This window comes from Cervus canadensis, chromosome 5 (genome assembly GCF_019320065.1).
Source record: "Cervus canadensis isolate Bull #8, Minnesota chromosome 5, ASM1932006v1, whole genome shotgun sequence".
NCBI classification, from domain to species: Eukaryota; Metazoa; Chordata; class Mammalia; order Artiodactyla; family Cervidae; genus Cervus; species Cervus canadensis.
The window spans coordinates 101304628-101319629 of NC_057390.1; positions in this window are offsets into that span (position 1 = coordinate 101304628).

Below are 15002 nucleotides of genomic sequence, written 5' to 3' on the forward strand. Positions count from 1 at the left end.
AACCCCTCTGCACCTCCGTATAAACGGCCATGTGGTTTATAGACAGCGGGCCCGTTTCCCCGCTGCCTCTTGTCCCTGATGCTGTCTCGATTACACAGCCACAGAGTTAATACTGTGCGGTGTGAGTCCTCCAACCTCAATCTTCTTTTTCAAAATTGCTCTAGCTACCCTAGTTCCTGCATGCTTACTTGCTCAGCTGTGTACGACTCTTCGAAACCCTAGGGACTGTAGCCCACCAAGATCCTCTGTCCATGGGATTTTTCAGGCAGGAATACTGGAGTGGGTTGCCATTTCCTCCTCCAAGGGATCGTCCCAACCCAGGGATCGCACCCTCATCTCCTGGGCTTCCTGCATTCCAGGGGGATTCTTTACCCGCTGAGCCATCAGGGAAGCCCCTCTTTTGGAGGTAGTAGGATGGAAATAAACATTCTACATGCTTGAAAGAAGAAACATGTAGTTCCTATGCCCTTCCATGTAAATTTTATAGTCAGCCCTTCATTAAGTACAAAAAAATCTGAAAGTTTTATTGGTGTTATGTCAAAAATCTATGATCACTTTGTGGAAAATTGGTATCTTTACAATTTTGGGCTTTCCAATCCTCGAGCACAATTTATCTTCTCTCTATTTAAAGTTTAGGTCTTAAAATTCCTTCTCATCAGCATTTTTCTAGTGTTCAGAATACCGATCCAGCATATGTTTTGTTGCATCTACACCAAAGTATTCCATCTTTGTGGGGAACCTTTGTAAACGGTACCTTTTAAAATTCAGTTTTGAATTGTTTATCAGCGGTAGGTAGATGCAGTTGGTTTTGCGGTCCACCTCGCATCCACCACCTTGCCAAGCCCACCTCCTCGTCACAGGAGTCTGTAGCTCCCTGGGACAGGGCAGTCATGGAAATAGGACAGCGGCGCCCCCTCCTCTGTGCGTGTCTCTTCCTGCCCTTGCTCACCTGGGCACTGGCCAAGACGCCGCTGCGTGGAGGGGGTAGCCTCACTCCCAGCCTGAAGCGCCTGAGGCATGGCGTCAGTTGCAGGCGACTCCTTTGCCAGTTTTCGTCAGGAATGAGTTCTGTGTTTCATCATGTGCTTGTCTTCATCCATTAGCACATTTGTGTGATTTTTCTTCTTTGAACATGGTGTGGTGGGTTGCGTTGCTTCTCTTGAATACTGAACCAGGATAAACTTCACTTGATTGCGGTGCACTATTTTCTTTCCATATTACTGAATTTTGTTTGCTAATACAGTCAGGTCTCGTTATTTGTGGATTTTGTACTAGCAATTTTGCCTACCAACCTCAAATTGCTTTTGTAATCCCCTTAGTGGGCATTCACGGGCATGAGCGGAGCAGCAAACCCATGAGTGAGTTGACCCGCCCGTCCTCAGCCGAGGTTCAACAAGGCGACACTGCCTTCTTGTTTCAGCTTGCGCTGTAAACAAGTGTCCTTTTCACGCTCAGCTTCGAGCCATCTGTTTGTACTTGTGTGCTTTCGGGAATCTGAGCCTGTATTTCCCCAGGGAGCAGTGGTTCGGTGTCGGCTGACTTGGGGCTTGCAGTGACTCCACAGAAAAGAAGGATAAAAGCATCTGGAGGATTTCTGCGGCTGTGTTCACAGCACTGGGCTGATGCTGAATGGGTTGGGAAGTTTCCTTCCCCCTTCACCTCCTGGAAGGGATTTCTAGTCTTCCTTCTTTAAATGTTTTGTGTAATTGCCAGTGAAACCATCTGAGACTTGCTTTTTCAGAAGATATTTAATTGCAGACTCAATTTCTTTAGTGGTGATAAGGCTATTCAAGCTATCCAATTCATGCTGAGTGAGTTTTGGTAGTTTGTGGCTTTTGAGGACTTGGCCCATGTCACTCCAGTTATTGACTTTGTGTCAACAGAATTATCCAGAGCCTTCCTTTCCTATCTGCTTGCCATGTTTGTAGTGACAGACCTCTTTCATTCCTGATACTGTCTTTGGGCCTGCAATTTTTTTTTTTTTTTTTTTGCTGTTGCTATTGCTAGAGGTCTATCGATTTTTTGTTTCATAATTTTTTTCTTTTTTTGGTTTCCAAATTTTTTTTTATTTCTGCTCTTACACATGCTTGTAAGATTATGCTCAAAATCCTTCAAGCTAGGCTTTAGCAGTAAAATGAGAACTGCTAAATTTAGTGAAATGAGAACTTCCTGATGTACAAGCTGGGTTTAGAAAAGGCAGAAGAACCAGAGATCAAATTGCCAACATTCTTTGGATCATGGAGAAAGCAAGGGAGTTCCAAAAAACCATCTACTTCTGCTTCATTAACAACGCTAAAGGCTTTGACTGTGTGCATCACAACAAACTGGAAAATTCTTTAAAATACTGGAGTACCAGGGACTTCCCTGGTGGTCCAGTGGTTAAGACTCCACACTCCCAATGCAGGGAGCCTGGGTTCAAACCCTGGTCAAGGAACTAGATCCCACATGATGCAACTAAGAGTTTGCATGCCACAATGAAAAGATCCTGCATCCTGAGACTAAGGATCCCGCATGCAGCAACAAAGATTTAAGATCCTGAGTGCCACAACTAAAACCCATGGAGCTAAATAAACAAATATTTAAAAAAAAAAAAAAATACTGGAGTACCAGACCATCTTACCTGTCTCCTGAGAAACCTGTATTTGGGTCAAAAAGTAACAGAACTAGACATGGAACAACAGACTGGTTCGAAATTGGGAAAGGAGTGCTTCAAGGTTGTGTTATTCTCACCCTGCTTATTTAACTTGTGTGCGGAGTACGTCATGCAAAATGCTGAACTGGATGAATCACAGGCTGGAATCAAGACTGCCGAGAGAAATATCAACAACCTCAGATATGCAGATGATACCACTACAAGGGCAGAAAGTGCAGAGGAACTAAAAAGCCTCTTGACGAGGGTGAAAAAAGAGAGTGAAAAAGCCACGTTGAAATTCAACATTCAAAAAACTAAGATCATGGCCCCTGTTCATTGCAAATAGATGGGGAAAAAGTAGAAACTGGAAGATTTTATTTTTGGGGGGCTCCAAAACCACTGTGTGCAGTGACAGCAGCCATGAAATTAAAAGATGCTCCTTAGAAGGAAAGCTATGACAAATTAGACAGTGTATTAAAAAACAGAGACATCACTTTGCCCACAAAGGCCCGTACAGTCAAAGATATGGTTTTTCCAGTAGTCGTGTACAGATGTGAGAGCTGGACCATAAGGAAGGCTCAGTGCTGAAGAATGGATGCTTTTTGAATTGTGATGCTGGAGAAGACCCTTGAGAGTCCTTTGGACTACAAGGAGACCAAACCAGTCAATCCTAAAAGAAATTAACCCTGAATATTCACTGGAGTTGTTGACAGCAGTTGAAACTCCAATACTTTGGCCACCCAGAGAAAGGACCTTAATGCTGGGAAAGATTGAGGGCAGGAGGAGAAAGGAGTGACAGAGGGTGAAATAGTTAGATAGTATCACCAACTCAATGGATATGAACTTAAGCAAACTCCAGGAGATAATGGAAGACAGAGGAGCCTGGTGTGCTGTAGTCCATGGTTTTGCAAAAAGTAGGACACAACTTAGCAACTGAACGATAAAAACAACATTTATTTCCTCTTTTCTGCAAGATTTGGGCTTATATTGCTCTTTCTTTTCTAATTTAAGGTGGAAGCTTAGATTACTGATTTGAGATTTCTTTTCTAATGTAAGCATTTGTACTAGAAATTTCCCTCTAAGCACTGTTTCAGCTGCATCTCTTAATTTTCTTACATGCTGCATTTTAATTGCATTCAGTTAAAAATATTTTAAGTTCCCCTTTCGATTTTTTGATCCATGGATTATTTAGGATTTTGGTGTTTAATTCCCAACTGATTAAAGAGTTTTCGGACATCTTTCTCTTACTGATTTTCATTCTATTATAGTCATTCTATTATACATGCTTTGTATGTTTTGATACCTTAACTTTGCTCAGGTTTTAATCAGGATACGCTTCATTTGGGGGGATGCCCCTTGTGCACTTGAGAAGGACATACATTCTGCTGCTGTTGTGTGCATCGCGCTATAAATGACACTATGTCCAGTTGGTTGATAGTATTGTTCACTTATTTTATATCCTTGCTGATCTTCTGTCTATAAGCTTTATCTGTAACTGAGAGAGAAGCACTGCTGTGTGTGTGGGACCCCCTGGACTGTAGCCCGCCAGGCTCCCCTGTCCATGGGATTCTCCGGGCAAGAACACCGGAGTGGGTTGCTAAGCCTTCCTCCAGGGGGTCTTCCCGACCCAGGGATTGAACCCACTTGTCCTGAGTCTCCTGCACTGCAGGCAGATTCTTTACCATTGAGTCCCTGAGGAAGCCTAAAGTGCTGCAGACTCCAACTATAATTGAGAGTTTGTCTATTTCCTTTTCTTTTTCACTTCTTGGCCACACCTCACAGCATGTGGGATTTTATTTCCCTGAACAGGCATCAAACGCACACCTCTTGCAGTAGAAGCTTAGAGTCTCAACTGCTGGACCATGAGGGAAGTCTCAGAGTTGTCTCTTTCTACTTTCTTTTTTTAACATTTAAAAAAACATTTCTTTGGCTGTATTGGGTCTTAGTTGCAGCACGTGGGACCTTTGATCTTCCTTGCGACATGTGGAATCTTTACTTGTGGCACACAAACTCTCAGTTGCAGCATGTGGGATCCAGTTCCCTGACCAAGGATCAACCTCAGGCCCTCTGCACTGGGAGCTCAGAGCCTTAGCCAGGGACACCAGGGAGTCCCTATTTCTACTTTTAGTACTGTCCATTTTTGCTTCAAAAAGTTTTTTCTTTTTGAAAAAGAAAAAAACCTCTCTTTTTAGGTGCCTACTTTTAGAATTGTTATGGCTTCTTGAAGAATTGTCAGTTTTATCGATACATGATGTCCCTCTTTAGCCTTGGTAATAATGCTCTTTGTTCCAAAGTTTCCATTGTGTGTCATTAACAAAACCACTCACTCCTATCTTCTTCTGATTAGTATTTGCATGGTATGTCATCTTTCATCCTTTTACTTTAATCTATGTATCATCATATTTGAAGTAAGATTTAGAAATTGTAATTTATAATGAGAAATAAATATTTGGTCTTCATCTGTCTCTGGTTCTCGGTCCCTAAAACCCTGCATTTTCCTAGGCTATGAGAGAAATCCATTTACACCCGCTGTAATTATGGGTAATTTTAATTTGATAAGTCAACTGAAAGAGAAAGAAAGTGAAAGTCGTTCAGTCACGTCTGACTCTTTGTGACCTCCATGGACTATACAGTCCATGGAATTCTCCAGGCTAGAATACTGGAGTGGGTAGCTTTCCCTTCTCCAGGGGATCTTCCCAACCCAGGGATTGAACCCAGGTCTCCCGCATTGCAGGGGGATTCTTTACCAGCTGAGCTATCAGGTAAGTCAATTGGTATTTGGTAATTCAATTCAAAATGGTAATTTGAATTTAGGTCTAGCATTTTATTATTTTGGTGGGGTTCTTTTTCAGTTCCCCCTTTCCCCTTTCTTGCCTTCTTTTGGGTTATCTCGAACATTTTTTAAGTATGCCTTTAAATTTTTCTATTATGATTTCGACTATATCTGTTTTGTATAATATTTTAACTGCCTTACCTACCACCTTCTATGCTATAGTTGTCTTGCACATCACACTGACACTGAAACTACCCCCTGAACAATGCTGTAGCTTTTGCTTTTATTGTCCAACATATTTGAAAGAACCTGAGAGGAGAACATCACTTCTGTTGCTCTTCCTTAATCCCAGTGTTCCAAGTGTCCTTCTTGGAACACTGGTTTTTCTAGTAGTCAAGTATGGATGTGAGAGTTGGACCATAAAGAAAGCTGAGTGCCAAAGAATTGATGCCTTTGAACTGTGGTGTTGGGGAAGACTCTTGAGAGTCCTTGGTCTGCAAGGAGATCAAACCAATCAATCCTAAAGGAAATCAGTCCTGAATATTCATTGGAAGGACTGATGCTGAAGCTGAAACTCCAATACTTTGGCCACCTGACGTGAAGAGCTGACTCCTTGGAACTTGACTCCCTGATGCTGGGCAAGATTGAAGGCAGGAGGAGAAGGGGACGACAGAGGATGAGGTGGTTGGATGGCGTCACTGACTCAATGGACATGAGTTTGAGCAAGCTCCGGGAGTTGGTGATGAACAGGGAAGCCTAGCATGCTGCAGTCCATGGGGTCACAAAGAGACACAACTGAGTGACTGAACTGATTGATTTATGTCTGAAGAATCTCCCTTTATTGTCTTTTTAGTCCAGGTCTGCTGCCTTCAAATCCTCTTAGTTTTCCTTCATCCGAGACTGTCTTTACTTCACCCTCTCCCCACTTCCAACTTCCAGCTTCCTGCAACAGATTCTTTGCTTTAAACAGTCCCTCCCAACCCCCCTTCTCTGTAAAAGATAGTCCCTCTCCTTTGTTCTCTGGGCTGACCTGTGGTTCACCATTGAATGTATACCCTGAATTGTAACTCTTTGCTATTCCCAAATAAACTAGTTTTATTTGTAAAATAACTGTTTGACTGTTTTAGGTCAACATTACTTGGTGTCAGAAGTGGGATCCAGAAAGGACCCCTGATAATACCAACGTAGTGAGCAAACAGGTGTGAACTCCCAGAGCCCAGGGAGCTCACTGCTTTCTTGCTGACCCTAGAGTTTAAGGTAAGTTTTCTCCTGGACTCAAGTTCCACTCTTTCTGTGTTTTGAGGCTCTCCAGGTGTTATTTGAGATATACCATTTTTGAAGACTTCATCCTGTATTTAAAAGGTTCATCTTTTCTTAGAGCATTTGTCTGGTGCTGTGGCCTATCTCCTGAGACCAGGCTGTTCCCACAGAAACTGCGCTGCTGAGTCTTTGTCCAATTCCTTTGAAACTGAGCTGTTCCTATTGGAACTGTGTTATTTAGAAATTTTGTTCCTTTGCTGTAGAGAAAAATCTCTAAGAAAAGGGATTCCAGTCATTTAAATGTTTTGATGGTGCCCCCTCCGCCCCCTTCAGACAGCTTTATGTTTAAAAATTGTGGTTCCTCCTCAGGCACACTTCTAATTAAATGGAGCAACTTTACCAAAAGTAATTTAGAACACTAACAGTCATTAGGGGGAACTCTTAAATTTCCCAAGCTTACTTTTCTTAAAGAAAAATTGGACAGCCATGCTCTAAAAATTTCAAAACTATATGGAATTCCTATTATTATTGGTACTTTGAGGCTTCTAAGTGTTCTCAAGATTCTAAAATTGCCTCTTAGCAAAATACAATTTTTAAATTAACTGGGGCAAACAGATAACTGAAGAAATGCAAAATGGCTCCTGAGGCCTCTCCCCTCCCACCTCCTCTGCCTCTGGACGAAGCAGCCCGTGTGCCCCGCAGCCCGTGTGCCCGGCAGCCCGTGTGCCCCACAGCCCGTGTGCCCGGCAGCCCGTGTGCCCCGCAGCCTGTGTGCCCGGCAGCCTCCCCCCACCTTCTTCGGTCCCTCTGTTCCGCTTGCACCTCCTCCTTGCCCTCTGCTGCCTTCTTCTGGCTCCCTCACTGAGCTGCCTTTTTACCCGAGCCTCTCCCCCTCCTCCTCCGAGCCTGTCAGGACCTGCCCATGTGTTTGGCTTCTGCTTTATGCTGAGGCGCAGCTGGTTAACATGCTGTCTTAGTTTCAGGCATGCAGTGAGGTGGGTCAGGCATACACACACAGGTGTGTCCATTCTTTTCAAATTCTTTTCTCATTTAGTCTATTACAGAATACTGAGCAGCCTTCTCCGTGCTACAAGTAGGTCCTTGGTCATCTGTTGGTTATCTGTTTCAAATATAGCAGTGTGCATATGTCAATTCTAAATGCCTAATTTATCCTTCCACTCCTTCCCCCCTTGTAACCATAAATTCAGAACATGCTCATTTAAAGTTAAGTTTTCTGAGGATCCAAACAAATTCCAAGTTGATGTTCCCTGGTCTAAGGCCAAACTGTGAGCCCTAAAAAGGCTCCTAAAGTCACTGAGGAACCCCACAGGTTTGCTCAAGAATTTAACATTATTAACCAAACATAACAGCCTGGCTTCCCAGATCTACGTGCTTGTAGAAAGAAAGAAAGAAAGTGAAGTTGCTCAGTCATGTCCGACTCTTTGCAACCCCATGGACTGTAGCCCGACCAGGCTCCTCTGTCCATGGGGATTCTCCAGGCAAGAACACTGGAGTGGCGTATGTGTGTGGGCAGGTGCAAGCCAAACACTGGATGGAATTGCCTGACAGGAACATCCTGAAAGGGGTTTAGAGAAGCAATCCCCAACGTTTGGCAAGAGGCTAGAACACTCACTACAGGACCCCACCAAGCAACGCCAGTAGCCTTCCCCTAACCAAATGATGGATCAACAGTCAAGCTTGCACCCCTATTCATTCATTAGGCTGAGATGTCTTAGAAAATATCATGCTGGAATTTCTTTTTCCCGAAAGGGGAAATAATTCTAGGATGTCATAGTAACAATCAAAATAGTCACCCAGGTGAACTAAATGACCCTTCACCACCTTTGCTTTGCTTTGTCCCTCACAGTCCTGGAGCTGTTTCTGGAGACACTGACCATTTGTCCCTATTGAATCAGCAACCGCCCTCCTTATGGGCAACAACTCCAACAGATATTGGCAAAACCCACAGCTCTTTCAGTCAAGACTCAAACAGGTCCCTTGGAACCTCTCCCCAGAACAAACCAACACCCTAAAGTAGAGAAGCCCCTCCAGGTTTGAAGCCTGTGACAGGGTTCCAGGGCTCAGGGCATAGTGCCTGTAACATGGCTAAGCAGAACCCATGAGAAAGCCCAGGGGCTGAGGGTGGAGGTCTGTCCAGGACCTGCAGGCCATAATCAACACTGCTGCCCGTCAACACCTTGTTGCTCTTAACCCCCACCCTCTACAAGCACTTACTGCTGCTGAAAGCAAAATCTCACCATAACCGACCTCTGCAGCGCATGCTCCAGCATTCCAGCTGATACACCCACCAGTGCCTTCCTGCCTCCACCCGGGAAGGACGAGAGCCCACCTGGACAGTGATGCCCCAGGTGTCGCCAAAGAACCTTCTTTTCTCCATAAATCTTAAAAGCTGACTTGGATGACATAGTGTTTTTTGAACGCTTGACTTTGCTATGATACACAGTTGACCTCTGAACAACATGGGTTTGAACTGTGTAGGTCCTTTTATATGCATTTTTTTCAAATAAACACTACAGTACTACTGTACCAGACAATGGCAGTTGACTGACTCTCATGGAAATGCAGATGCAGAGGGCTGACCGCAAAGTTGTGCTCAGTTCCTCCGTCGTGTCCAACTCTGTGCGACCCCACGGACTGTAGCCCACCAGGCTCCTCTGTCCATGGGATTCCTCAGGCAAGCATACTGGAGGAGGTTGCCATTTCCTTCTCCAGGGGATCTTCCTGACCCATGGATCAAACCTGGGTCTCCTGCATCCGAATTTTCAACTGCACAGGGGGTGGGTGCCCCAAACCCCACATTGTTCAAGGGCCAATTACATAGGAAATCTGCTTCTCTGCTCTCCTCAAACCTCTTCACAGGAAGCCATCATCCCCCTGTTAAAACTTTTGGTCATAAAGGGACATAAAGTCTTCAAGGAAAAACTGAGGTTCCTCAAACTCAGGACAGATATTTAGGGAACCTGATTTTGAAACAAGGATAACACTTGGATCCAGGTACACTTTGCGGCATCCTGAACTTCCCCAAGCCAAAAACTAAGCCCCAATTATGAGGTTTTACTTGGGTTGGCTGGATACTCTTGAAATTCAATTCCAAATTTCTCTCTTATGGCCAGCCTGTATGTGCTCTATGAAAGAACAAACCTGACTTTGTTATTTGGGAAGATCAAGGTGACACAGTCTTTGAGAGTTTGAAGAGAAGTTTAACAGACTACCGGCCGTTGACACCCTAGTGATCAGCTTCCCTTGTCCCTCTCTGTGTGTGAGAAGAGAACGTCCTTGGGGACTCGGGGACTGTCACTGCCCCATGGAGTGTTACAGCGGGCCCTGTGGCTTGGGGACAGCTCCTTGTCTCAGAGTCACTTCTGCTGCTGTCCTTCCAGTCACGGCCACCAGAGAAATAGTCATGGGACCCCTTTAACCATCTTTGCACCCCAGGCAGTAGAAGCCCCCGAATAGTCACACACACCACACTTTTTGGTTAGTCACCCCAGCTCCGGTGAGACCCTGCTGCCCACAGCTCCTCATGCAGCTCCTTCAGGTTCTAACAACCCTCAGCCCCACGCTCAGCTCCCCTCCTTCTCCGACCAGACACCTCACGCCTGTGTGGGCCCTGCCAGTCACTGCTGGCCCCCCGGTGGTTCACGGGGGCTCCTCGACCCAGGGCAGACTTGCCCCAGCTCACTGACGGTTCCTGTTTGAGATGACACGGTAAATGCCGTGTTGGGTATGCTGCCGTGCCTCCTTTTCTCCTGAGGTAGCCAAGGCGGCGCCTTTCCTTTTGGCTCCTTGGGCCCAATGGGCTGAGCTCCATGCTCTCAGTCAGGCTTGTGCTGCAGCCAAGGGCAAACCCACCATATTCACACCCATGGTTCATGTGTTTCTGGGGCAGCCAGGACCCTGGGATGCTTACCTCTAATGGGGCGAGATTAAAAATGGCTCTTCTGTCTAAATCTAATAGATGCCACACTGTCACCAGCCGCCTTGGTCATCATCAAGACCCTGAGCGTGACCCATCCCAGACTTGACTCCCTGGAGGCTAAGAGAATCCACCTCACTGATATTTCCTGCAACAACACTGCTCTCAGAGGAACCACTGGCCAAACTTCTGTTGTGGTCCAAAGAGATGCTCCTCAAAATGACAGTCTGAGAAGACTGACTAGAAATGCATGAAAACTGGCCTCAGAAAAAGACAAACAATATTGGAAATCTAGTGACTGTTGGTTCCATAAAAAGAGCTCTAGCTTGGGCTAACTATAAATCCAGCTTCATGAGGAATTCTAAGATTTGCATTCCTTAGTACATGCACTAAATCATAGATCCACTGACAAAATGATAGCCTTCACGAACCAGCATTGGTGGGGAAGTATTAATAAGGCCTCAAAAAGTGCCTACCTGGCTTTTCCCACCTGTCCAAATACAACCCAGGGAAACTCACTCCCAGAGACTTTGAATTGCCTCATGGACCATTGGAGGTTTGGCAAATGCATTTCATATTGCTTCCCTCTCCTCACTGATTCAAACATGTTTGTCATGATCTGTCTGTTTTCTCACTGGACCAAAGTTTTGCCCTGAAGATAGGCCACTGCTTCTTCCAAGGCTAACATTTTGTTAGGAAAGATGATGCTTCCCTGGGGAACCCCTCTCAAACTTCACAGTGACCAGGGCACCCATGTTACCAGTCCGGAACCTGACTAAACTGCACTGTTTGGCCGGTTTTACACTCTCACTGTCTTACATTCTCCAGTTCACAGGGTAACTCGAGTGTATTAATGGCAGTATGAAAACCAACCAGCAAAACTTACAGAGACTCCCCAACTACTGTGCCAAAAGCATTGCCACTTACCCCTCTCAGACCCACTCCTGTTGGAACTCATAAATTCTCACCCTTTGAGACAGTCATTAGACCTCAGGTGCACCTGAGACCTGCCTCTTTTGACCCAGGGCTGATACAGGGAGATATACTTCAATACTTCAAAGACCTGACTGCCTCTGTTGAAAATAATTGTGCTCTGGAAGGGCCATCTTTTCACAGCTGTTCCTGGGAGATGAAGAGCTTAAGCATCATGCCTGCAACCCAGAAGGACCCCCTTCAGTCCCTCTGGAAAGGCCCCAGTCAGGCAATGCTCACCAGCCTGTACTGCCAGGCTCCAGGGAAGAGACTCTGGATCCAGGTGACACGCCCAAAGAGAGCACCCACCCCGGAATGAGGCTGCACACCAACTGGTGACCTGAAAGAAAAGATTTCCCAGAACTGAAGCAGACCACATCTGAGCAGATGTTAGAATCAGGCTTGCTAGCTGGTTTCAAATTCACACACATCTCTCTCTTTCATCTGGACTATTAACTAACTCTGCAATCTTATCAAAATTCATGGACTGGATTTGTAACCTGCAGGCTGTATGACTGACAAACTCTTTTTCAAATGAAAACGTCTCTGATAACCCAATATTGTAAATCAACTATACTTCAGTTTAAATAGATAAGCCCTTGAAGTTTCCCTATTTGGGGGAAAAAGCCCATCAGCTATCGCTTCGTGTTTATTCCCGTGCCGTGCCTTCTCAAGGGCTTATTTCTCTCTGTGTCTAGCGTGCCCTTGCTGCATTCGCTGTTCTCAGCCAGACTTCGGAAGGGAAATCCCCGAGAGCTCCGGCCTACCCCTCCTGTCACTGGAATGTGCCCTCCAGAGTTTTCCAATCTCTCTTCCAAGAGGGACCTGATGTCCAGGAAAGGTCCTCCCTGGCACTGACTGACAAAAAGTCACTGAATCCATTAAAAATGTGTTGATAAGCAAGGCTTTTAGAGAAAATTCTTCATCAAAGAGGGGAAACTCGAAAATTAGTAAGCAGAAACCTTGTTTAACGCGAGGCCAGAAGGGGGCTCTCTCAGCTCTGCCGAGGGTCGGTCTCAGTCACGCCCGACCCTTGGGAGACCCCCGGACCGGCGCCCGCTCTCGATCCGTGCTCTCCAGGCCGGAGAACCGGGATGGGGACCTTGATCTTCCCGCCCAGGGAGCAAACCCAGGTCTCCTACACCGGAGGGCGGACTCTCTACCACCAGCGCCGCCCGGGAAGCCCCGAGGGCCTGCGGCGCAGCCTCCATCGCAGATCCCACCGGAAGGTGCCGACCAGCGCCCCAAGCAGGAGGGAGATTTTCTCCCCGCCCGGCAACAGCTCAGCCAATGAGAGGCCGTCACAGTGCGACCAATGGAAAGCCGCCACACTTCCGGCTCCCGGCTTCCTCCAGTGGGCTCTCTGTTTAGAACAGCCCTTCCAAGCCCCCTTCTCCTCCAGGATAGAGCTTTCTCTCTTTTGTTCTCTGCACTTGCTTGTGGTTCACTTTAGTTTGCTCGTCTTGCATTCCAATTCTTTCCTGTTCCCCAATAAACCCACGTTGCTGGTAACAACTGTCTGTTTTATTATTTGAGCATCTTTACAACAGCTCTTCCAAGTCTTCGTCAGATGATTTCAGCACTGCGGCTTCTCATCCTTGGCACCTGCTGGCAGCCTGTGTCTGCTGGTCAAGGTCTTTATGGCCCTTCCAGTCTGTAATGTTTTGAGTACCCTCTATGAGACTGAGGTCTTGTCTCTGGCCTGTGGAGAGTGCTGAGGATTCAGCCACAGTCTAAGGGTGGGTCTGGGAGTGGGCCGGGCCGCTTCTGCAGGTGCTGGTTGGATCCAGTCCACCCAGCCCTGCGAGCAAGGCCAGGGACTCATAAATACCTTTGCAGGTGGTTTTCCTGTACTTTACAGATCCCTGGTTCCCACCCCCACCAACGGTTCCCTTCCCAGCCCTTGAGCCATATCTGATATACACAGCATGTCTAGTCCACGTGACTGTCTTCCTGGTTCTCAGACAGACCTGGCCCAGTCTAGTGACCACTGCAAAGGCTGGGACCAACGGAGGGTGCCTCCCACCGTGGCTTTGATGATTGCCTTCCTAATCCTGATCTCTGACTTCTCCCTGGGAATTCACGTGAGACTCTGGACACAAACCTACTAAAGGAGTTGTTGGCACAGCATGTCCTTTTTGGGAGCAGGGCAGACGGTGGGTCTGAGTTTCATCCTGATGGTGATGGAAGGTTCTAAACAAGGCAGATGTGCTGTGGCTCTGTCCCCTGGGGCACACATCCAGAGCAGAGCATTAGGCAGGCGGGGGGCGCTGTGTGGGGTTGTGGGGGTGAGTGTGGCCATGTAGGCTGGGGTGTGCACACTGCTGGGCTTGGAGAGAGCAGTGCAGGGAGAGAGGGCAGGCCAGGGCCACCTCCACCCATGCTGTCCTCACCCAGGAGGTGAGGACTGGACAGCAGGCCTGCCCGGGTAATTAAGAAGGGGCACGTGTCCCAGGAGGTGAGAGGAACACACCCCATCTGTGTGAGCTTGACCTCTTCAGTTTAAACAGAGAACGTTCAGGCCTCTTGCAAGCCCAGCCATACCTCTCCCTCAACACACCACTTCAGAATGATGTGCTTCTTCTGGGACGGCCGTCCACGTGACCTGGCTGGCCCCCATTAATGGCAGGAGCTGTGGCACATGGACACCCATGCTGGAGGCCCCAGTGGGAGGTGCTGGCTCCATGTTTACCAATTACGTTTTAAAAGCTATTGTCAGATTGCTTTCCAAGAAGTCCACAGCAATTAACATGACCTCCTCCCCACACAGTCACCAGCAAAGGATGACTCAGACCCTTTAAAATGTTTGCAAAACCAACAGGCAGGACACATCTCTTTCCCTTCACTGGCTTTTTATAGGCCATTTGATTTCTTTCTCTGAGTTGTCAATTCAGCCCTCCACTCACTTTTCCTATTGGCTTGTGTCTCTTTCTTGTTAATATATAAAAAACCCTTTGTATGGGAAGGACCTTCATCTCTCATGTGCATGTACACTCAGTCGCTCACCTGTGTTCAACTCTGCAATCCACAGACTGTAGCCTGTCAGGCTCCTCTGTCCATGGAATTTTCCAGGCAAGAAGGCTGGAGTGGGTTGCCATCTCCTACTCCAGGGGATCTTCCCGACCCAGGGGTCAAGCCCACGTCTCCTGGCGCGCAGACTCTCCCACCGCGCCCCCAGGGGAGCCCTTACCTCTCCCACTAGGAGCCAGCACTTCTCCCCAGCGCCCCCTGGCGGCGGCTGCTCCCAGCTGAGGTGGGTGCGCAAAGGCTGCAGACCTGTGGTTGCTTTGGCACCCCTCCACCCAGCCTGCCTCCAAGTTTGCCACCCCCTCCCTCCGTTTTTTTCCCACAATGCTTTCTGTGTTTACACCGCTTTGCTCCTGGGTACCTTCTGGATTTGACGCCCCCCCCCCCCCCCCCCGCATCAC